At 42.8% G+C, this 25,452-nt stretch overlaps 1 protein-coding gene and 1 long non-coding RNA gene across 4 annotated transcripts in view; one reads left to right on the top strand and one right to left on the bottom strand.

Moving 5' to 3' along the window:
• The window catches only part of MACROD1 (mono-ADP ribosylhydrolase 1), a 1,001,762-nt gene that overhangs the window by 31,864 nt on the left and 944,446 nt on the right, over window positions 1–25,452 (top strand). The window lies entirely within an intron of this gene.
• LOC142660589 (uncharacterized) lies at window positions 9,905–15,565 on the bottom strand. The gene is made up of 2 exons (XR_012850534.1): window positions 13,483–15,565; window positions 9,905–13,311 (listed from the first exon to the last, which is right to left on the bottom strand). It is a non-coding gene; the product is annotated as an uncharacterized LOC142660589 (long non-coding RNA).

Genomic DNA, 25,452 nt, shown 5'->3' with positions numbered 1-25,452 from the left:
AAAAGTGTGTTGGTGTGAAAATAACAGCATTGTGTCTGTAACCTGAAGTGTAACTTGAAGCTCCTGGGCCAAAATGCAAAATTTGTAACATCACAGATCCAGCACCTACCATGTGCCATTTGTAATGCTGGTGTCGTCTTATGTTGCAGAGGGGATCAGGATATTCCTTATGCCAATGGCCAACTTAAAGGGAACCACTACTTTTCTTTTTAGTTTATTTTCATGTTGAGGAAATTGTAACGCCAAATATTTTGTACTTTATTATGTTTGAAGATGGCCAAGCATGAAGTGCTCTACAATTTACTAGTAGACGGCTGTGTTGACTCTGGACTTGATATAACACAGCGGACCAACACTGTTGCTCAGTGATCCAAAGTCCTGTTTTCAGACGAAAGTAAACTTTGCATTTCATTTGGAAATCAAGGTCCCAGAGTCTGGCGGAAGTTGCTTGCGGTCCAGTGTGAAGTTTCCACAGTGATGGTTTGGGGAGCCATGTCATCTGCTGGTGTTGGTCCACTGTGTTATATCAAATCCAGAGTCAGCGCAGCCGTCCACCAGGAAGTTGTAGAGCACTTCATGCTTCCCTCTGCTGACAAGCTTTATGGAGATGCTGATTTCATTTTCCAGCAGGACTTGGCACCTGCCCACACTGCCAAAGTACCAATACCTGGTTTATTAACCACAGTATCACTGTTCTTGATTGGCCAGCAAACATGCCTGAACTAAACCCCAGAGAATCTATGGGGTATTGTCAAGAGGAAGATGAGACACCAGACCCAACAATGCAGACGAGCTGAATGCCGCTATCAAAGCAACCCGGGCTTCCATAACACCTCAGCAGTGCCACAGGCTCGTCGCCTCCATGCCACGCCGCATTGATTCAGTAATTCATTCAAAAGGAGACCTAACCAAGTATTGAGTGCATATACTGTACATACTTTTTAGTAGGCCAACATTTCGGTATTAAAAATCATTTTTTAAATTGGGCTTATATAATATTCTAATTTTCTGAGACACTAAATTTTGGGGTTTTATTAACGGTTAGTCATAATCATCAGCATTAAAGGAAAAAAATGCTGTAAATAGATCACTCTGTGTGTAATGAATCTATATAATATAGAAGTTGAACTTTTTGAATTGTATTACTGAAATTAACTTTTTTGATATTCTAATTAATTGAGAAGGACTAGTATATATGAAAGAAAAGCGCAGCAGACTACGTTATTTTGGATGTCAGAGCAGTGAAGATCTGATGGAACGGTCTTGCTGTTGTGAGCATAGCTTTACACTCGGTTTACTCTGGCATTATTGTTTATGTTTTTTACAAGATCCATGACCGATATCAGCAGATCTAGTATGGTCTGTTTAACAGATCCTCTATGATTTATAATTTAGTTTTATACCCCCTATTAAAATATAATGGGTCCTCAGATTTACATTTACTTTTAATTTACATTGTTTTTCTTTTACTGGTTACAATAGCGCAGCATTCTATATATTCTGACAAATACTAGAGCCTACAACAGAGCTGTATTTATGCAAAAATAAGCTTGAACATATTGATCTGATAAGCAGCCTTTTTATCAGATTCTCTATTTTTGTTAACCGGATTTTCTAAACTCCCTAGCAGCATGCCCTGTTTATATTGTTTTTACATGTTTATGTGCCATTTTTCTTGTGTTATCAACTTCGTTCACACAGGATCCGTCACCATTGAAATCTATGGTGATGCAAACGGAAGCCTATGGTTCCGTTTGTTTCAGTTTGGATTCCATTCAGGTTCCCCTGATAGAAAGGTCTGACAGAACCCATGAAAAAACACAGAAAAATCTCAGAACTGTTGTGGTTTATCAAGTATTTACAAATAGTCAGAAACTAATGAAGAGACAGAAAGGGCTGGATGCAGCTACAGATGTATACAACTTTTTATTGCCTCTGATCTGATAATGTAGTGTCTAATGCATCAAATTGATTTGATTTTGTGTTGTGACTTTCAATATTTCATTAGATATTGCTGTCAAGTTTCATCACATCACCAAAATATTTAATCAAAATCTTCCAGCAGTTACATATTTTTCTGGGTTTCGAGGGTAGGGGATATTAATAAAGTACCAATATATGTCAGAACAATAATGAAGATCTGAAAGTGCTAAAGTGACACACTTTACTCAATAAGTGAATATTGGACTTAACATTTACTGTGCTAAGCTTTTTCCAGGCAACCGCATGGCCAGCAATTCTAGTCAATGGCGGTCCATAGAGCCAGCCGGAAAAAGCCAAGCAGAGACGACCGCAGATGAAGAGGCGAGGCACTTTCCTAATGCAGCTGTCCCTTTATTGGAGTGATTGGTGGGGGTCACAAGGGAATTAGCCCTGCTAATAAGACATTGGTATCATATCCTAGTAATATTCCACTAATGTATTTGATGAGACAACCCCTTTAGGTTTATGTACTTAAAATTGGAAGATCCTTTTTCAAGATTTCTAGTAAGGTAAGATTTATTTTTACAAGTCTCATAAAACTTTCAGCAAGCTGTCATATTTCAGTAGCTTCTATATTGACCAACTATGAGTAAAACATTTTACAATGTACTTTTCTTACCAACATTAGAAAATATTAATAAAAAATAGCAGTACCACTATTTGGAGCAGTTACTGTAGGTAATGTGAATATATGCTTGAATGTATATGGGGCGACAGCATCAAAAGACCCTGTAAGAATCAATGCTACAAAGAAATATGTTCCCCGTCTGACTTATATAGAGGTTACACCTCGAGGGGGAGGCATTCACAATTAATAGATGTAGAGATTGAATGCAAAATGACTCAAGTGTATCTCACAAGGGGGACAGTTCTCCACGCTCCAACACCATGCAAAACAACAGGGAAATCAAAGCAGGCACAGCTGAATTACTGCATGAAATGGAAACCAACAAAACCATCCATTTTACTGAGCTCCCACTATACTATATATAGGGTGACATTTTCAAAGGTCTGAAAATTAGATGGAAAAGTCTCACTGAGTTTTGACCATTAACTAAAGGGGATACTATCAGGAGTATTATGATATTTTTGAGTCATTCATCTCCAGGTATGGCAGTTTTATAGCATCTGATATTACAGCATAGGAAAGAGATTGTTATAAAGTCCAATCAATGAACCTCTATATGTATTCCGAAAAAAACACTGCAAAATAACTGTTAAATTGCTCACGGATGGTAAGATTTCCGCCTGTTACTATACTATTCACAGATGACCATGTTTTTACAATAAAATGGCATTTAATATTTAATATTTTCATGCTTCTGCTTTAAAGGACTTGTCCAGTCGCTAAAAATTGATGGCCTATCCTCCGGATAGGCCATCGATAGCTCATGGGTCAGGGTCCGACTGCCGGAACCCCCGCCAATCAGCTTTTCTGAAGGGGTCGCAGCGCTCGTACGGGCGCTGCCTCCCCTTTTTTTCTTCATGCTCCCTGTGAATCGTCGACACGGATGCAGCAGTGATTCACAGGTATTGCAGCCTTTTCTCCAATTCACTTTAAAGAGAGAAAAGGCTGTAATACCTGTGAATTGCCGCTACGTCCGTGTCGACGATTCACAGTGAGCAAGAAGAAATTAAGGGGAAGCAGCGCTCGTACGAAACAGCTGATTAGCAGGGGTCCTGTGAGTCGGATTCTGACCCATCATCTATTGATGGCCTATCCTGAGGATAGGCCATCAATTTTTACCGACTGGAAAACCCCTTTAAAGTTAACTTATAACTGGATCTTCTTCTGAATGTAAACATAGTGTATGCATCCCAGTGTTAAAGGATGTGTTAAAGGACTGTTCAATACTGTACTTGTCTATTTTGTATGATGCAGTCCATTACATCAATCTATAACTGAAAATCCATACAGAGGAATCATTAATATCTCTCTCTGTAAAGCAGAGCATAGAAAAAAGTCTGCACCCTTGTAGATGAGCAATTGAATACTTTTTTTTTTTTCTGTCAAAGGATTTTCTCTGAAAGGGCATTTGTGTAACATTACAAACATATTACACCTTTCCATCTTAGTTAAACTTTTTTTTCAGCACTACAGAAGAATATGAAATAGGATGTCTCATCTGGACAACAGTCTCTGGTGATCAACTGATCACTGTGGGTTCGGCTTCTCTAACGTAATCGGCTGTTCTAATCTGGGGAAGCTCTGTTCGGGCACACACTTTCCCTGAAGTATCACTTGGTTGCCTATTGCCTTGAATGGGCAACCATGTAATACATGGTTGCATTAAGTCTACCAAAGCTAAAACATTAATTGATTCCATACAGAAGTTGAAATCCTCCCCTGATCGTGTTATTGTGACACAGACGCATGGCTGATAAAGTGCCTCCGAGCGCTCTCTTGTAATGAGCCACGCAACTGTATTACTTGGACATGAGAGTTTCAGTCCTTAAAGCTGTGGTAACACGTGGTTGAATCGCTTTTTGTGCAAATCGCAGGAATTATGCTGCTGATATGCTAAATAGATTTTTCTTTATAAATGCTTTTGAACAATAAAAGAATTTGGCTGTGAAGGCGCACGTAGACTAAGAGGCCAAAGGCTTTTGTACAGAAAAACACCAGTATCTAGGTTTTGGAGACCGGATTTTTCAATGTGTTTGGCCACCTCGATGACAAGTAGGGAGCACATCAATAAATGACTAGAAGGGCATCTTTGAGCAGGACTCTTCTCTTAAACATCCTAAGAAAGTACAGTTCTTGAAAAGCCCTCTTGACAGCTTGCCCAATATTAAGGCTATGTTCACACGGGGTATTTTGCCGAGTTTTTTGACGCGGAAACCGCGTCGCAAAACTCGGCAAAAACGGCCCAGGAACGCCTCCCATTGATTTCAATGGGAGGCGTCGGCGTCTTTTTCCCGCGAGCAGTAAAACTGCCTCGTGGGAAAAAGAAGCGACATGCCCTATCTTCGGGTGCTTCCGCCTCTGACCTCCCATTGACTTCAATGGGAGGCAGAGAAAGCGTATTTCGCGCTGTTTTATGCCCGCGGCGCTCAATGGCCGCGGGCGAAAAACGGCGCGAAAATTGCCGCGAAAATCGGCGTGCAGGGAGAGGAAAATCTGCCTCAAAGTTCCAAACGGAATTTTGAGACAGATATTCCTCCCCCAAAATACTCAGTGTGAACATAGCCTAAGGCTCCTGGTTAGTGAACTTGTAATGTGTTGTCTAAAGAGCTAGTAGAAATTAAGTCTTTCTATGACGCAGTTGATCCTACTGGTTACAATATATTAAGTAATTCGGGTTATTTCATTCCCTAACTAAGTTTGTTTCAAGACTCTTCGTTCTATGAACGCTGTGTACATAACATAGTAAGCTGCAATCGATAGGTACACAGTAGTGTCTAGAGCTGCTGGGTCTTAGCAGACCCAGGTCACCCCAGTAAATCTCTGTTTGCATCTGCATCTGCGTCGTGGTTTCTGTTTATAACGGAAACCACAAGACAATGCTGAATTTGACGGATTCCTCCGCAACACAATTGCCCTCCGTTAACTTTTATAATGGGGTCGGTCTGATTTTGATGTGGTGTCCTTTGACAGGAAGAATAGAACTGCATTCAAACACCACCGCTAGCTCAAACTGCAGCCGTAGCCTCCTCCGATGACCCATAACTTGATGGACATGTGTCTAACTTGATGGACATGTGTCTTTTTTCAACCGTACTATGTAACTAGATATACGTATAGACTACATCAGCGGTTTATCACAAGAGGAACCAGCAAAAAAATATATATATATTTTAGTATGATTTTATACTATTAAAATTTAAAGGACTTTTCCCCATCATAGAAATATACGGTACATCCAGAGGATATGCCATAAATGTCTGATAAGTGAGGGTCCCACTTGGTAAAACGTATGTGACATAATGGAGATTTGTAAACAAAGGAAAACGTGTAAAGTGGAGCAGTTTACAATAGTTTTACGTTCTAGATCTCAATATTCTAAAGCCCTTTGTAAAATAAAAGCAGCAACTTGACTGGTTACTATGGGCAAAGTACTGTATTACTTGGGATAAATCTCCCCAGTTGCATTTGTTTTAGTGCCGTGTAACCTAGACTTTTATATAATCTTGAATCCTAATTCCTACTAAGGGAAATATTTTTCTTTTAGGTATTAATTTACATAAGAAAGATTTGCAGCATGTCCAATCTGATAAATGACAAAGCAATCAAAACAGCTGGAAACAGAAGGGCAGAAAGGGAAGGAAAATCTTTCATGTGGCCTCCGCAACCCCAGTTACACTTGTCAGATGCAAGAATTTCCATGTTATTTGATATGATCTAGTGTGCATTGGGATTTTACTGCCTGGCAGTGGAGTAGTTAATGTGTTTCTTTGCATTGAGTAAACAGCGACACGCACATAACCCCATCAAAATAATAATGATAAAAAAAGCAAATAAGTTATCTGGGCCTTGTTCTGCAGGCTGCCTTAATTTCCCTCGGTATGCATAATTATTTATGTGCAGTGTAAATTAAAGGGAGTGTCAGTAGATTTTACGCTACCAAATGGATGTCGCCACTAGGTAGCTATCGGGTAAGGGATTGGGAACATACCTGAGTTCCTGCTTGCGTTAGTGATAGAAAAAAACAGGAAGAATCTGGCATCTTGCACTCCAACCCCTCCCCTCTTCTATGCAGTGGATTAACTGTTGAATCAACTGCATAGGAGAGGGGAGGGGTTGGAGCGCGAGATACCGGACTCTTCCTAGTTTGGCGGACACAGCAGAATCTTATTTTTTCCCAGTAATGCAATCACTAACAGCAAGAAAACAGGTATGCCCCAAATTCATTAGCTACATAGCAGATGTTTGGTTGCAGAAAATTTACTGACCGACTCCATTTATATATTGTATTTCCCTTTGCACTTTAGTGTTCTAGGACACTTTATTTATAAGTAGTGAAAAGACCTGTTTTTATTTTACCAGCTTGATATATAACTTTCGACTGTGATTAAATACACTGGAGCAAGTGTTGATCCCGGCTATCCCTGTGTGTAGATGATAATGCATCTCATACGCTTAGACTATGATCCGCTATGCCCAAGTTGTTCATGTAATTCTATATCTAAATAATTATATAATTAAAGTAACACTCCATATAAAACTGATATACTGTAATATGCATATTGTAAGGCCTGAGGCTGTGTATGACTCAGATATTTGTCCACCCCCCATGCCCTACGCTTGGCATAACAAAGTGTATCCGTTTTACCTGGAATACTCCTTAAATATTTATTTATGCTGTATGTCTACACACATAACACTGCTTAATCCCCCATAGATCAGTTGTAGTCTGGAGGGAAACCTGGCAGTAAGTGTTCAATCCGCCTGCGCGCTACCTAAGCGGAAATGAAACCTATCATATTGGGACTCGTATCAATCACAGTTGGTCAAGCTTTTGGCACTATGTAAAACTTTTGAATGGGGTTATCCGACCAGATAAAGTGTTGGCATATTACTAGAATATGTAATAAATTTCTGGCTGTTACTGCTTTTTTGTTCCTAGAGTAGCAGTTTGCTATTCATTTTTGCATGGTTCTACTGACGTCAGAGGATCACATGACATTCCAAAGTCACATGAGTTTGTTTCTGGTTGACTTGTGTTGCAGTAAATGGCTGCTAGGGTTTAACTCCATTAGATTGAGGAATGGGTGATAATGTTTTGCTTGGGGAACGGAAGTGTTGTAGGGGGTGCAGATGCTGTTCAGGTGGGCATTGGGGTGATAGTTCCTTGAGAAGAGGAATTCATGCACTTCTCTGTGGTGCCAGTATATCTGGGGGGGGGGGGGTATTACCCTGTTTGGGGGTAGTGCGGGGGGAATGTCTTTTATAGAAAAAAAAGGGACTGTTTACGGGGGATTTGCTTACTAGGGATTAGCCTTTCTGGTGGGTTTGATGCGCTACTTTGAGGGTTGACTCACGGTTGCGCTCAGGTAATATGCTATTTGAGGGACTAGTGTTGCTGGGCGTCAATGTCTTTCTAAGGGGCAGACTATATTTGCTGGGTGGGGTGGTGAATAATATGCTGTTTGGAGGAGGTTTTTTTTGTTGTGCTGCATTTGTCGGAAGGGTGTGTTGAGTCATTGCAACTGTGCATTGAACTACTGTGATGTCTCGCTCTGTTACATTAGTAGTTTGTACTCTGAGCCATGAGCAACATGTGGGAGTCATAGGTGAGTTGCTCATAGTAGCAGGCTCATTATGTAAATTTAGCACCAGAACCTACCTCCGCACAGAGATAAATTGCAAAGTTAAGTTAATCCGTGTCATATAAGTTTGTACCATGTGAAATTACAGCTATCAGTATGACCTCAATAATGGTAAAGGTATGCTGGGAGTTGTTGTTTCACAAACAGGAATACTGTAACCCATCATCTTGCTGTAGACCATATGAGTGGTTAAATTGCATTACACAATGACATTGAGTGATTCACAGGGAACTTCTTGACAACAACGTCTCTGTAGAGTTTGCCTCCTCATTATTGCAGCACATCCCCATCCTGTATACGTACACAAAACCCTCATAGCGCCACACAATGTACCCCCTAACCAGAATAATGCCACTCACTGTGCCCCCTTACTATAATTGCCATAAATTGTGACTCTTAGGCCTCATGCACACGACCGTAAAAACTCCCGTTATTACGGGTCGTAATCACGACCCGTAATAACGGGCTCATAGACTTCTATTGGCGACGGGTGCCTTCCCGTTTTCTCACGGGAAGGTGCCCGTGCCGTTGAAAAAGATAGAACATGTCCTATTTCAGGCCGTAATAACGGCACGGACAGTCCATAGAAGTCTATGGAGCTCTCGTAATAACGGGTGGCTACATGTGTGCACCCGTCATTACGGCAGCGTTGCTAAGCGACGTCAGTAAATAGTCACTGTCCAGGGAGCTGAAAGAGTTAACTGATCGGCAGTAACTGTTTCAGCACCCTGGACAGTGACTACCGATCAGTATAAACCTGTAAAAAATAAAAATAAAAGACGTTCATACTTACCGACAACTTCCTGCTTCCTCCAGTCCGGTCTCCCGCCCGTTGCCTTGGTGACGCGTCCCTCTCGACATCCGGCCCGACGTCCTGGATGACGTTTCAGGCCATGTGACCGCTGCAGCCAATCACAGGTCAATCACAGGCTGCAGCGGTCACATGGACTGCCGCGTCATCCATGGATGTCGGGCTGGATGTGAAGAGAGGGACGCGTCACCAAGACAACGGCCGGTAAGTATGAATTTCTTTAACTTTTATTACAGAAAAGGCTGTCCCTTCTCTCTATCCTTCACTGATAGAGAGAAGGGGCTGCCGATTAGTGCAGTGCTATTTTGCCGCCAAAAACGTGCTCGTAAATACGGGTGGAATACGTGTGACACCGGACCCATATTTACGAGCACGGGTTCGTAAATACTGGTGCAAAACGGGTGGAATACGTGTGACACCGGACCCGTATTTACGCCAGTATTTACGGGTGGGAAAAAATACGGTCGTGTGCATGAGGCCTTAAAGATAGTAGTGCCACACACTGTTCCCTCAAATCTATTAGTGCCACACAAGGTGCCCCATTTATCTAATGCCACCAGCACACACTGTGACCCTAAATATACTATTGCCACACTATGCCATATGAGTAGAACACTGCCACACATACAGTGCCCCTGAATATAATGGTGCCACACACAGTGCCCCCTGAAAATGTCACAGATGGTGCTCCCTGAATATATGCCACTCACACAGTGTCCGCTTGACATAGTGCCACATACAGTGCCCCCTGAACATGGTACAAATGTTCGGGTACTAATCAGTCTCAACCGGCAGGGATAATACGCTGAGTTCGTACGAAAGGAATCACACCACACAGAGTCTGGTACAAAGCTCCTCACTCAGCATCAGGCGTCACTGACTTATTTATTACACACATTTGTTCTATATCCCCTTTCTCCTGGGGGTGGGTACATGTTATCACACTTTTATAAAAGCACGTATCACTGTAAGCCTCTTGTTACTTTGTGTCATCCTTGGATAGGTTCACCCTTATCTGGTCCTTTAGATATGTCTTCATAGTTCGTTCATACCAGGAAGTGACTTGTTATTTTGTTAGTGCGTAGTCCCTGTTCAGGGGCCATCTTGCCACGTATACTTATCTAATCCTACTATTGCTTCATCACAATTATGTACACAACTCTATAGTCTATATTTTATTAAAGAAAGAAAATTATTATAGACATTAACTTCTGTCCACTCCATCCTTCACAGTCCCCCCTTTTATCATTATTTTCTTCATTTCTTAACCTAAGTGTGTCCGTGCTCTGGGAAAGGGGAGTAAAAGGATTTTTTCACCAGTTTGAGACGAGCCTCCCCTATTAGGAGACCCCCCTTTGTAGCTGGACTTAAAGAGTCGGTGCACACCCTACACTATCTATTCATCTTCAGAACAATAGTCTCGATAAAGGGTGGTTGTTCTCATGGATGGAGTTGGTAAAAGTCCTTCAATTTCTGAAGAAAACATAAAAGTGGGAGTTACTTCAGTTATAGTTTTAGTCATTAATTTCTTTATACATGGTAATACACAACAAGCAATAACTGCGAAAAGCACTAGAAAGATTAAGATTACAATCCCAATTTGGGCCAGAATTTTCTGCCATCCGGTTAACCATGAGAAATACTGATCCCATGGGTCTGTGAAACCTGAATTTCGTTTTAATTCCTCGGATAAAGAAACAATCTGTTTGATTGCCATGGTTACTTTGCCGTTTGGTCCTGTGTTATCTGGAATAAAAGTACAACAGGTAGTACCTATCATGGCACAAACGCCTCCTTTTTCTGCTAGTATCATATCAAGGGCCATACGGTTCTGGAAAGTCATAGTAGATGTGGGTCCTAACTGGTCAGCTAGACCTTGTAAAGCGTCCCTAGTATAGTTAACAAACCGTTGCTGGTTGTAATAGATATAATTTATCCAATCTACATTTTTGTTAGCTGTGATCATAGGGATTAATGATTCAAATCCAGCTGCTACCTGATCCCGGGCCTTGAATTCATCTGGGACCCCCCTTGGGACTCCTATAGCATCTATATACACATGGGGGTCAAAACTTCCTTTCAGATCTCTTTTTTCCCCTTGTAAATATGTGACTATTTTGAGAGATGGTCTCTTGGGTTTCTAACTGTATACCATTCAATACTCCTAAATATCTCTTAAAATTGTTATCAAGAATACAAAATATCTCCTATTTCTTATTTGGCTATTATTCATACATAATATCATCCCATCAGTTTCTTTTATTGCAATCGTAGAGTTGAGCCTCTCCTTGTTGCATCTTTCATAAGTCTTATTTATCATTTCGTTTCTATTTTTACTGGTTGTATATTTCTGTCGATACTGTAAATCTGGTTCATAACAACAAAACCACAGCCCCGGCGTCTCTTCTTGTATGCTAATGTTGGCTGTTTTGTCTATGTGAAGGTACACAGTCCCTCCATGTGGCCCTTTTTTCCAAGTCCCTTCGGTTGTAGTCACATTTGTAGTATAACACGGGGCATTGGCCTTACAGGTGTAGTTACCCTGCTTTCTATCCACTGTGGCATTCGCCCACCCTGTCCTGAACTGTTCCAGTGATTCTGTACTGATTACGTGTACAGGAGTAGCAGTTCTGCCTTTTTGTATAAGAGCACACGCAACAACCGCCGCAACAACCGCAAAGATCTTCATTCTTCTGGCTGAAGAACCTTTTTACAATGACTGGCGTGAATCCAGCTTGCCTTTCCTTCGAGCTTCACTGAGGTGCTTGTAACGAGCAAAACTTGAAAAGGACCATCAAACCGTGGCTCAAGGCTCTTCCTCACGTGTCTTTTGACAATGACCCAATCTCCTGGTTCTAGCTTATACGTCCCTTCAACTGAATCAGGACCTGGAATGGAAGCAAAGACTTGTGCATGCACCTTGGTCAATTGTTTGTCAAGCGTTGATACATAATCTGTTAGTCTACCATACTGCATTTGGAGCACCTGTGGAAAATAACATCCTAATCTGGGAGCCGACCCAAATAAGATCTCATATGGGCTGAGACCTGTTCTTTTTGTGGGCGTGTATCTTACTGAGAACAAGGCTAATGGTAGACACTCGGTCCATGGTTTCCCGTTTTCTACCATTGCTTTTTGGATTTTCAATTTGAGAGTCCCATTTAGTCTCTCAACCTTCCCACTGCTCTGTGGATGGTATGGTGTATGTAGGGCTTGACTTATGCCTAGAGCTGACAACACATGGTTCATGATTTCACCCGTAAAATGAGTTCCTCTGTCTCTCTCGATCATCTCTGGAACTCCATATCTGCACACCACCTCGTTGATCAGTTTCTTTGCTGGGGCTACGGCTGTAGCTTTGGTTACTGGAAAAGCTTCTGGCCATCCTGAAAAGAGATCAATACAAACAAGCACATACTCCTAGGTACCAACTTTGGGTAGTTGAATATAGTCTATCTGCAGTCTCTGGAACGGATATATAGGTCTGGGTGTGTGCTTCTGTGGTACTTTTACAGTTCTTCCAATATTATGTGTTGCACAGATCATGCATCCTTGTGTAAAACTGCTGGCCATCACACTAAACCCTGGGGCATACCACACCTTGTTTACCAAGTCCATCATTGCCGTTTTTGATTGGTGAGTCGCTCCATGTGTTATCTGGGCCATCATTGGGAACATTGTCTTAGGCAGGCACAGTTTATTCTGGCATTGCCAGAGGCCATCTTTTCGTAGCGTTGCTCCTTGGGCCGTCCACTTGTCTTTTTCTTCTTTTGTTGCTTGTCCTTGAAGTTTTTTGCCGTAGTTCCGGGCTTACAGCTGGTCTTGTTTCCTCTGGATCTTTTATCTGACATACGGCTGCTAACACGGGTAGCTTCTGTGCTGCTTGCTTTGCCGCTTCGTCTGCCAGGGCATTTCCTTTTGTCTCTGGTGAACTCACCTTAGTGTGAGCTTTATCTTTACTACTGCTACTTCTGTGGGTAACATCAGGGTCGCCATCAAATATTTTACAAAGTCTGCATTCTTTACAGGTGTACCTGCAGAGGTCAAAAATTGTCTTGCCCTCCATATGGGGCCATAATCGTGTGCAATCCCAAATGCATATCGAGAGTCAGTGTATATATTTGCTGTCTTTCCTTCTGCATGTTGGCATGCTGCTGCCAGGGCCTTAAGCTCCGCTTCTTGTGCTGAGCGGGACGCTGATAAGGAGGCTGCTTCTAGGACTACATCTTCGGTGGTTACTGCATATCCTGTAAGAAAAGATCCTTCTACACAATACCTTGAACCATCCACAAAGAGTATTAGGTCTGGGTTTTGGAGTGGGGTATCTTTCACATGTGCGAACCCCACTGTTTCCTGGGCCATAAGGGCCATACAATCATGTTCATCAGTTTCAGGCAAAAATTGTGACCATACTTTACCTACGTCTTCTCCCCCTTGCTCCAAAGGCAGTAAGGTAGCTGGGTTCAATGTAGTACAGCGGTGTAAAGTAACCTGCTCAGGAAGAAGAAGAGCACAGGTTAATCTCAAATGTCTTGCAGTGGACAAATGCTTAGGTTGTACTTGAGTTAGAATAGCAGTAATATCATGTGGTGGAAATGCCAGGACCAAATCTGAGGCCTTGTTTAACATTGAATTTACAGCAATAATAACTTTCACACATGATGGGGAACCTCGGGCCACAGGGTCTAGTCTAGCTGAATAACATGCTACCGGGCGCTGCTGTGGTCCATGACTTTGTGTGAGAACTGCAGTGTCATGTCCATTTTGTTCAGTACAGTACAAAGTATATGCTTGCGTAGAGGTACTCCATGGATTGGTGTCACAAGCCGCTACCAAACACAACTCCTCCTCATTCAGCTGATAATCCAGAATACTTTGAGAATCTCACTTTTATCAGGTTCTGCAAATACTTGATTAATACAAAAACAAATAAAAATAAAACATTCCTAAAAAGTTTACATCAAATTAACAATGTCCAGACAAGTTTTGTTTTGCCTTCTCCCTCATCTAAATCCATAAAGACTCGTGTGAGTGATGTCAGTTCCTTCACCCTTCCCCCCTTTGTGGACTCTGCGAGAGTGATGTAGCAGAGTTCAAAACTACATCTCAACATAACACTAATTTAACCCCCTGTAATGTACAACAGCCTGAAACAAAAATGACTTTTCCTGACAAACATGTTATCTTTACAATGACATAACTCATGTGTGAAATCAAAAACAAAACAATTGCAGTTAGTTATTCAATAAAACAGAAAATATTATCTCTGATAACATTAATTACTGCAAACCAATAAACAGTATATAAAAATAGGGAACGGTGGGGGCACATACATTTTCAAAACCCCGTGTCTCACAGTATCTGTAGTTTAATACATCTGAATTAACATCAAAACACATGAAATCTGATCACATCATAACACATAAATATCGTAACTTTTATAACCAACAGCGCTTGCGCAAAAGAGAAGAAATGTATTTCGGTTTGTAGACATTACTGATATATATATATCTCAGCAGTGCATATTGAAATCCCTTTGTCTCATCAGCCCTGCAGACTGCACCCAGTCAGCCCCCCTCCTCCTCCTCCCAAACAGCACACTTTAGGGGGGAGGGAGGTCACAAACTCGCAGCTTCTCACAACTTCTTCTCTCACCATCTTAACACTTTCAATGCCGGCAAAACAACATACGTATCTGCAATCATTTATCACACCATTGTATAGGAATTATCTACGTTAATGTTTAACCGTACAATCTGTCGGCCACCATCTCTATATTATGATGACGTGTTGTTTCATCAGTGAACTAGACTGGAACTTCTGTAAATAGAAAAAACACTACAAATGACAAAATTAACAAGGTGATTATTTCATACTGATTTGGTTGGGCCGGGCGTGGCCACATCCTACGGAGGGGGCTTATAAAATCCACCTTCTTGTGTGAGTACCGGATATAACGGAACAACAGGTTTAGGTGTACCAAGATGGCCTCCTGGGGCGGGGAGTGGTGCCGAAGGCGTGGCATATATGGGAGGATCGGGGCGTGGAAAGTGACATGATACACAATATTCAGCTTGGGGCGGGTTCTGTTAACCACAACTGGGACACTCCCACGAAGTTAGAATTCCACCGTCGCCATTATAGGGCGGTGGCTGGACACGTTCTTTGTAATACACATATCTGATGATTTTACCCTTTCTGTCTCGTATTTCTTGCTCAGTAAACTTGTCTTTAGTTATGGCTATGGCTGTTCTTTGCCAAGCTAATGCTTCATCTAACTTTCCTTCGTCACTTAATCTTCCCTTGTTTTCCCTAAGAGCTGCAGCCCATTCTTCCATCTATAAATATGCCACATATGTGCATAACTTTCTTACTATTTTCTACATTCTTCTTGCCTGTCTCTTTTTTTTTTTTTTAAACACATTAAACATACTGTTCTATATTTAACACCGTCCTGAGAATGAAACCTTATTCTCGATGTTTCTGAACACAAAACACAATTTTTTTTTTTTATTTTTTTTTTTTTTTTAAACACAATTATAACTGACTGTCTGTCTCTGTCGTCTTAATGGTATCAAACTATACCCTGCGACCAATTAAATTATTACACTTACACCTGTCGTCTTAATGGTATCAACCTATACCCTGCGACTATTTGTCTCTGTCGTCTTAATGGTATCAACCTATACCCTGCGACGAATTAAATTATCACACTTATACTTATCACCTATGCCGGCGAGACGCGACTATCTATACTATGATTCTTGGAACCACACAGCGGGTTAACTCTCTGTCGCTGAGAGTGTGGCCGGGATCGACTCCAAATACCTCGGTATCTTATCACCTGCTCACTCTCCCACACGGATAAGAGCCAATATTCATAAACATGAACTTAACCTTACCGTGTTTTATTTGAAGCTGATCAGACTTCCTGGGAGCGTGGCTGGTGATTCGATGTTGAGGCGTCTGGGGGTCGTCGATCACGGACACGGCTTATCCCTCGAGTGTGGCCCCACGTCGAGCGCCAAAATGTTCGGGTACTAATCAGTCTCAACCGGCAGGGATAATACGCTGAGTTCGTACGAAAGGAATCACACCACACAGAGTCTGGTACAAAGCTCCTCACTCAGCATCAGGCGTCACTGACTTATTTATTACACACATTTGTTCTATATCCCCTTTCTCCTGGGGGTGGGTACATGTTATCACACTTTTATAAAAGCACGTATCACTGTAAGCCTCTTGTTACTTTGTGTCATCCTTGGATAGGTTCACCCTTATCTGGTCCTTTAGATATGTCTTCATAGTTCGTTCATACCAGGAAGTGACTTGTTATTTTGTTAGTGCGTAGTCCCTGTTCAGGGGCCATCTTGCCACGTATACTTATCTAATCCTACTATTGCTTCATCACAATTATGTACACAACTCTATAGTCTATATTTTATTAAAGAAAGAAAATTATTATAGACATTAACTTCTGTCCACTCCATCCTTCACACTACTCACAGAGCTTATGAATATAATAATGCCACGCACTGTTCCCCCTGAAAATAGTTCCACATATATTGCCCATGAAATCCTCAGTGCCGGCTGTTATCACGTAAAGTCAGCCTTCAGCCAGAGTGGTCTCATGCGATGACACTAGCTGAAGACTGACTTTAGGAAACAGCCTAACACTGATAGGTCCGCGTCAGAGGCTAAGTGGTAGCTCCGCCCACTGAGAATCACTGACGGCCAAACCCACTTGGCTAGCCAGCGAGCCATTTCCATATTTATTGCTAAATATAGAGGGCTCCATAGCTCAGTGGAGGGGGGGACACACAAGTACAAGAAAAACACTGCTGGACTCACACAGCGGTTATTAGGTGAGACTGCTTACTCACTTTGTAGGACCTAGTGACAAGTCCTCTTTAAGTAGGTATTATTGGGTGGAGAACCTTGATTACTGTCAGGGGCGTAGCTAAAGGCTCATGGGCACTGGTGCAAGAATTCAGCTTGGGCCCCCCTACCCCTCCCAAACACCACCAGAACCTTGCGCACGCCTATGCCAAGCTTCCTTGCCCGACAGACACCATGAATGCCCCCCACAGTATAATGCCACCCATAGCTGTGCCCCACACAGTATAATGCCCCCTATAGCTGCCCCCCACATAGTATTATAACCCCATAGCTGACCACCACAGTATAATTCTCCCCATAGCTGCCCCCACAGTATAATGCTCCTATAGCTACCACACAGTATATTGCCACCCATAGCTGCCCCATACAGTATAATGCCCCCCATAGCTGCTCCTATATAGTATAATGCTCTCCATAGCGGCCACATACAGTATAATGCCCCCATAGCTGTCCCATACAATATAATGCCCCCATACAGTATAATGCCCACATAGCTGCTCCATACAATATAATGCCCCCATACAGTATAATGCCCCCCATAGCTGCTCCATACAATATAATGCCCCCATACAGTATAATGCCCCCCATAGCTGCCCCATATAGTATTATGCCCCCATACAGTATAATGCCTTCCATAGCAGCCCCACGCAGTATAATGCCCGCATAGCTGCCCCATACAGTATAATGCCCCCCATAGCTGTCCCATACAGTATAATGCCCCCCATAGCTGTCCCATACAGTATAATGCCCCCCTCAGCAGCTACAATATGAGCCCTCCCCCCTCCCTGTTCTGACAGGACAATAAGATAAATTTTAAATAAAATAATATAGTAGACAGTAAAAAGAGGGAGGTAGATTATGTGCATTTACCGCCCAGCCCCCCCCCCCCCCCACGCCATCCTCCGTTCCATTATAGTCTATTTTTTTTTTTAATAGAAGCAAATAACAACGTTTTGCACATAGCTGTGATTGGGTTTCCTAACACTCAAGTTTTCATTGCAAAGCGCTCGAAAAGACCAGAATATAGGCAAATACACATAGGTAAAAATAGAATCTATCCAAGGAACAGAAAGCCTGCAGATTATAAACTGCAACATGATGATATGTCTATGTGGAAACTGGTTTAATTTTAGTTTAATTGTACAACATGTTATTTCTTCTTTGTGCAGTTTTTCTCTACCAATTAAATGTTGCATTTTCTTCTATCTACGCTAATGTCTTTTTCTGCTTCTTTGCCTTTTCCAAATGTATCATTTCTTAAGTACACACTAGTTGTCATAATGATGCTGTGTATTGTGCATTGGGCATGTTGCTCTATGTAAAGCTGAACATGGCACTTTGCCTCATGCTGGGTGCCTGTACTTTGGTAATGAAAGTTTAATGTTCCCGAGTATCTGTTTATACTGGTAATGTAAAGATATCGTGTGTCTCACTGCATTTAGAGATTCGATGATATTGGGTATTGCTTTCTGCATACACCATAAGGCCTGATTCACACGAACGCTGCGTATCTCGGACGTGAAAAACTACAGTTTTTCACGTCCGAGGTGCATCCGTGCTCAGCGCTGCGGGATGCGATGTCATGCATCCCCCATAGTTGAGAGTCTACTGAGTGATGCGTGATGCGCAAAAAGAACGGACATGTCCTGTTTTCGCACGGACCCTTCATACGGTCCGTTGAAAGAACAGCTGTGTGAACGGCCACAATGAATTACATAGGTCCGTGGGACGGCCGCTGTTTCAACGGACGTTTAACATGCTTGTGTAAATAAGCCCTAACTCGACCCCTCACTGGACAGGCTCTGTACTTCATTTGCCACTTTGAATGCATATTACAGCTCTGCAATGTGACTCACTCGGGGGAAGGTTAATTAATTCAAACCAAGCGTATGTTTGTACAAAATAAGACACCATTTCCATCTTCTACAATTAGCAGTCTTTCCCTTCTGTTCTCTGTCACTGTGTTCTGCCTAAACTCACCGTGCTTTGACAGGTTTGCTGCTGCTATTTTGAATAGTCCAGTGAGGGCTTATTCAGACGAACGTATAATACGTCCGGGCAACGCGCGTGATTTTCATGCGCCTCGCACGGACCTATGTTAGTCAATGGGGCCATTCAGACAGTCCGTGATTTTCATGCAGCGCGTGTCCGCTGCGTAAAACTCACGACATGTCCTATATTTGTGCGTTTTTCGCGCATCACGCACCCATTGAAGTCAATGGGTGCGTGAAAATCACGCGCAGCACACGGAACAGCAGTAAAAACTACAAACATACAGAGTGTCATAATGATGGCGGCTGCGCGAAAATCACGCAGCCACGCATTATATGCTGCTGACACACGGAGCTGTTATGTAACTTTTGCACGCGCAAAACGCCGCGTTTTTTGCGCACGCAAAACGCACACGCTTGTGTGAATCCGGCCTAACTTTGTAGTCCAGACCCACAGGGTTCTGGCATTAAATAATTACATTATAAAGTGCTTTCAGGCTTATTAAGTGTACTATATTGTTCGTTTAATGCACTAGGTCAACTCCCTCCACGTTTTCTGTTCTGCAGACTGCAACTTCTAAAGAATTTTGTTAGCCTGTCTAAAGATAGCCATAAACGGGCGTAGCCATAGAGGTCACAGTTGCAACAGGGCTCCAAAGCCAGGGACGTCCAAATGCCCCCATCACCACAGTGACATTGACAGGGCCGCTAGTTGCGTTAAAAGGACCAACGTCATTACTTTACTGCTCTGCTGCCTGACATATCGCGGCATGCGGCAGCATGGGTTAGCCAGACTCCTTCCCTGTCTCCTTCACTTAAATATGTTATTTGAGCCGTCGGAGAGCAGGAGATAGGGGAGGAGGAGTTGGGCTACCTTAGTTGACACACGCTACGCTGTTTCAGGCAGCAGTGTGGTGATGTAATGAAGTTTGTTTTCTTGTTTAATTGATGCAGTCATGTCTTTGGTACAAAGGGCTGTGGGCCCCACTCAGCAGGGGGTATTATTAGTTTGAGGCACAGAGCAGACACTATTACTTTGTGGGTGCTCCAAGCGGGTTTATAACTTTGGGGGCACAAATGCAGCACGATAACCTTGTGGGGGATCAAAGTGGGATTATTATTATGCAGAATCATAAAGGAGTATTAATACTGGGTTGGGGACACAAAGGAGGGCACTATTACTTGGGGCACAAAGAAGGCATTATTATTTTGTAGTGGCCACAATGGGAGTATTACTGTCTGGGGGCACTATTATTTTGTGGCGTGAAAAAAGGGGGCACTAGTACAGTGTGCGGCAGAAAGGGAACACTTTTACTGTGTAGGTGGCACTGAGAGCGACATTGAGGATAGCAGCAGGATGGGAAGTTTGTGTGCAAAGCCGAGTCGTTGCTGTAAGAAGTCGTCATGGCGGTCCAGGTCCGGATAGAGACAAAAAGGGAAAGCGGACAACCACAATCGGAGAAGACATCACCTGTGAGTCACTGGATGTAACTGTACTGTATGGACGTTTAACTTGTCTTATAGGTATGCTGTCTCCGATATATAATTTTGTAAGGGGGGGGCATATGTCTTGGGACAGATGCCCCTAATCTTTTAAGACCCCAGCAATGCCCCTGACCGCTAGTGCTGCATCGCTTGGTCACTTCAGAGATCCAGCGATGCAGCTGAAAGTTACATGCGGCCGTGTATAGAAGTTGAGTGGGGGAGGCACAAGTATAACTTCGCACCAGGGCTTATGATTCTTTAGCTACGCCCCTGGCCATAGACCAGGAAATAATTATTCCAATGCCACTCCAAGTTTGATATTTCCTTTCTATGTGTAGGTTTTGTTATTTGTATCTAATATATGGGCAATAAAATGTACCACTTTTTTTTGCAGACATTTCTTTATTATTATTCTTATTATTTTGTTAATTATTTTATAAATTTTTTTTTTATTCCTGTGAAGGGATAACTTTATTTATAATTACATTTTATACCTTTAATATATTTGCATATCTGTATGCTAATACATTATACTGTCACTATGGCACAGGCTGCTGTTAGGGCAACACATAGTGTGCCCTAAAAGCATGCTTACTGAACAGACAGCATTGGCGTCCTTTCTACGTCCCCAGGGCTGACTGCAGAGAGGTTCCTCAGTCTATGATCGGGAAATCTGGTGACCAGATCAAACCGGGGAGCCCCCTTTGATCATGCCGCATTAACTGACCAAATAAAAGTGTTAGGGTATGTGCACACACACTAATTACGTCCGTAATTTACGGACGTATTTCGGCCGCAAGTACCGGACCGAACACAGTGCAGGGAGCCGGGCTCCTAGCATCATAGTTATGTATGATGCTAGGAGTCCCTGCCTCTCTGCAGGACAACTGTCCTGTACTGTAATCATGTTTTCAGTACGGGACAGTAGTTCCACGGAGAGGCAGGGACTCCTAGCATCGTACATATGTATGATGCTAGGAGCCCGGCTCCCTGCACTGAGTTCGGTCCACTACTTGCGGCCGAAATACGTCCGTCAATTACGGACGTAATTAGTGTGTGTGCACATACCCTTAAAACGACCAGGTTCTTCGTTTTCACCAATCCGTGCCGTAGTCAGGCGGCTACATTAAGTATAGAAGCTGTTCGTAACAGCTCCTGCTTAGAGCATTGAGGGCTCAGGATAGGTCATCAATAGCTGATGGGTCAGGGTCCGACTTACGGGACCCCTCCGGATCAGCTGTTTTGAAGGGGCTGCAGCGCTCGTACGAGCGCTGCTTCCTCTTCATTTCTTCTTGCTCACTGTGAGTAATCGACCTGCATTTAGTGGCGATTCACAGGTATTGCAGCCTTCTTCTGAGCATTGAGGGCTCATTAGCCTTTTCTACAGCAACGTCAAAACTCGTCGCTGTAGAATCAGGACCAGCGCTCCCCACCGCCAAGACAGGCGGTTGCTAAAGAGTTAAGCCATGGAAGTTGGAAGTTGTGGCCTCCAAAGATCTAACTTGTTTCTCCAGCACATCCCACTGATGCTCGATTGGATTGAGATCTAGGGAGTTTGGAGGCCAAGTCAACACCTTAAACTTATGTTTCTCAAACCATTCTTGAACAATTTTTGCAGTGTGGCAGCTAGCATTATCCTGCCATCTCTCCCCAGGTAAGCAATGCACACGCATCCAGCCATCCACGTAATGTAAAAGGAAACTTGATTTATCAGATCTGGCCACCTTCTTTCATTGCTCCATGGTCCAGTCCTGATGCTCGTGTACCCATGGTAAGCTCTTTCCATGGAGGACCGGGCTCTGCAGGGTAACTTTGACCGGTCTGCAGCTAAACAGCAAGCTGTGATGTACTGTGTGTTCTGACACTTTTCTTTTATAGCCAACATTAACAGCTGTTTGTGCTGCACTAGCTCTATTGAGGGTCGAACCAGACAGGACCACTTTTGGTAGGTACTAACCACTGGAACATCCCACAAGAACTATTTTGGAGATGCTCTGATCTAGTCACCTAGACATCATAACTTGGCCCTTGTTAAAGCCAATCAGATCCTTAAATGTATTTTCCATTTACTAAAAATTGATGGCCTATCCTCCGGATAGGTCATCAATAGCTGATGGGTCAGGGTCCGACTTACGGGACCCCTCCGGATCAGCTGTTTTGAAGGGGCTGCAGCACTCGTACGAGCGCTGCTTCCTCTTCATTTCTTCTTGCTCACTGTGAGTAATCGACCTGCATTTAGTGGCGATTCACAGGTATTGCAGCCTTCTTCTCCCATTCACTTAAATGGGAGAAAAGACTGCAATACTTGTGAATAACCCCTAAATGTGTGTCGACCATTCCCAGTGAGCAAGATGAAATTAAGGGGAAGCAGTGCTCGTACGAGCGCTGCGGCCCCTTCAAAACAGTTGATCGGCAGGGGTCCCGGAAGTCGGACCCCAACCCATCAGGTATTGATGGCCTATTCTGTGGATAATTTGTAGATATACGATATGAAAAAGGGATTCCCAATGAACGGCGCTGATCCTCCTTCCCAGAAGGAAAAAATAGAGGAGATCCGACAAGCTCCTTCTATCCGGAGCCGCTGGTCAGGTTTCAATGAAATACTGGACTGCTATAGAGTTGATCCTCTGTAATTTTATTGTGTTTTTTGTAAAGTAAAATACATTGAATGCTACGCGTTTCAAGACCGGACCGGTCTCTTCATCAGGCAATACTGTTTTGTATACCTGCACACTGACAAACAGTACAGCCTGATGAAGAGACCGGTCCAGTCTTGGAACGCGTAGCATTCAATGTATATTACTTTACAAAAAACACAATAAAATTACAAAGGATCAACTCTATAGCAGTCCAGGATTTAATTGAAACCTGACCAGCGGCTCTGGATAGAAGGAGCTTGTCAGATCTTGACATTATAGCATCAGGTTCCTAGAGCTGCTGATGGTGCTCCAGAGCTGTTCTTCCTGCCATAGCTGGCCTTACCAGCCCCCTTTTCTATGTTTCCCATGCCTCTTTCCGAAAATTTTTGTGTTGTGTATGTTATTCCTATAGTCATGCCACTGACTTCCGTACCTACAAGGACCAGCCACTCGTACACTGAAGATAAACACACCCATGTGCATTCACTGGAAGTTAGAACCTCTTAGGGTTTCCTTTTCTTTTTTGGACCAGGCACAGCACAACTCTAAATTATGGAAAAACAATTTGAAATGGCAAATTTTAATTAAACATTATAGTGTTTTTAATGTGTATCTTGTAGAAACACTTTTTGCTTTAAAATGCAATTGTAATACACATTGTCAACAATAACTTTTACTATGGAGGATACTTGATAATCTATTACCGACTTGGCCTACCTAGCTGGCATCGTATTTATTGATCTTGTCAAAGATGAAAGGGATAACAAAATGCTAGTGTAAAAACAAAGGACCAAGTGTTTGATATTAAGATCTAGTTAGAATGAAGAGCTGTGGGAGAACATTTTTGTAGTCATTTATCTTCTTTATTAACATAAATACTTCCACAAACTAAAATAATTTCTCCTTTTCCCTTTCTCTATCGCTCCATATAATCTCTCTGTTTGTCTTCATTTTCTAGTCTCACTAATGTAAATATTTTACTCCATTTTACCAGTGGAGAAGCCACAATGCTCCTGAGGTCTCTCTGTCAGCAAAAAGGATTAATTGTGGTGGCCTAATTTAGCAAAACAGTGCAAGTGCTCACCACATTTCTTGTCTCTCATTACTCAGGATCGCTTTGTATTCACCTGGGCCCAGCTTTAAAGAATGTCACTTTCCCTTTTATTCTAATCACTGAACTGTAAGACTAGATTAAAAATGCAAATAGGACCATACAGGGCTACACATGGCAACTAAAATGCTCACCAATGGGACCAAATAATATAATTTGGCTACTAAATTTTTAGACTTCGGTGCCAATGGCACACAAGTGATTTTATTACTTTGGCCCGGAGCTCTTCTGCATTGAAATAGATAAAAAACAATATTCTGTCTGTCTAAATAGTTCTCTAGAAAAAGTATGGGAGCTTATTTCATGCATACTCTGTGATTGAGTTGTATGTATAGCAGTATGCGGTAATCTCCTATTCTCCCTCTAGTGGTGGCTGCAAGTAGTGGGAAAGTAAAGCAACATCGTTTTGTGCAAACACTTCAGTCTGTCAGTCAGTCCACAGTCTAGAGTAATCGCTGCCGCCGGTCAGGCCAAAGTCTAGTGTAATTGCTGCCACCGGTCAGTCCACAGTCTAGTGTAATCTCTGCCACTGGTCAGTCCACAGTCTAGTGTAATCGCTGCCGCTGGTCAGTCCACAGTCTAGTGTATTCTCTGCCGCCGGTCAGTCCACAGTCTAGTGTATTCTCTGCCGCCGGTCAGTCCACAGTCTAGTGTAATCTCTGCCGCCGGTCAGTCCACAGTCTAGTTTAATAGCTGCCACCGGTCAGTCCACAGTCTAGTGTAATCGCTGCCACCGGTCAGTCCACAGTCTAGTGTAATCTCTGCCGCCGGTCAGTCTAGTGTAATCGCTGACGCTGGTCAGTCCACAGTCTAGTGTAATCGCTGCCACCGGTCAGTCCACAGTCTAGTGTATTCTCTGCCGCCGGTCAGTCCACAGTCTAGTGTAATCGCTGCCACCGGTCAGTCCACAGTCTAGTGTATTCTCTGCCGCCGGTCAGTCCACAGTCTAGTGTAATCTCTGCCGCCGGTCAGTCCGCACTCTAGTGTAATAGCTGCCGCTGGTCAGTCCACAGTCTAGTGTAATGGCTGCCGCCTGTCAGTCCACAGTCTAGTGAATTCTCTGCCGCCGGTCAGTTAACTCGCACAGTGAACGCAGTAAAAAAATGCCAGAATCGCTGTCTTTTGGTCAACTTAATGGCAAAAAAAATGTAATAAGTGATCAAAAAGTCATATGTACCACAAAAATTGTATCAAACCTCAGCTCGTGACGCAAAAAATAAGCCTACACACTGCTCAATCGACAAAAAAAGAAAACTCTTTTTT

The sequence above is a fragment of the Rhinoderma darwinii genome, chromosome 9 (assembly GCF_050947455.1).
Source record: "Rhinoderma darwinii isolate aRhiDar2 chromosome 9, aRhiDar2.hap1, whole genome shotgun sequence".
Classification (NCBI taxonomy): domain Eukaryota; kingdom Metazoa; phylum Chordata; class Amphibia; order Anura; family Rhinodermatidae; genus Rhinoderma; species Rhinoderma darwinii.
This window is presented reverse-complemented; position numbering and strand designations above follow the sequence as displayed.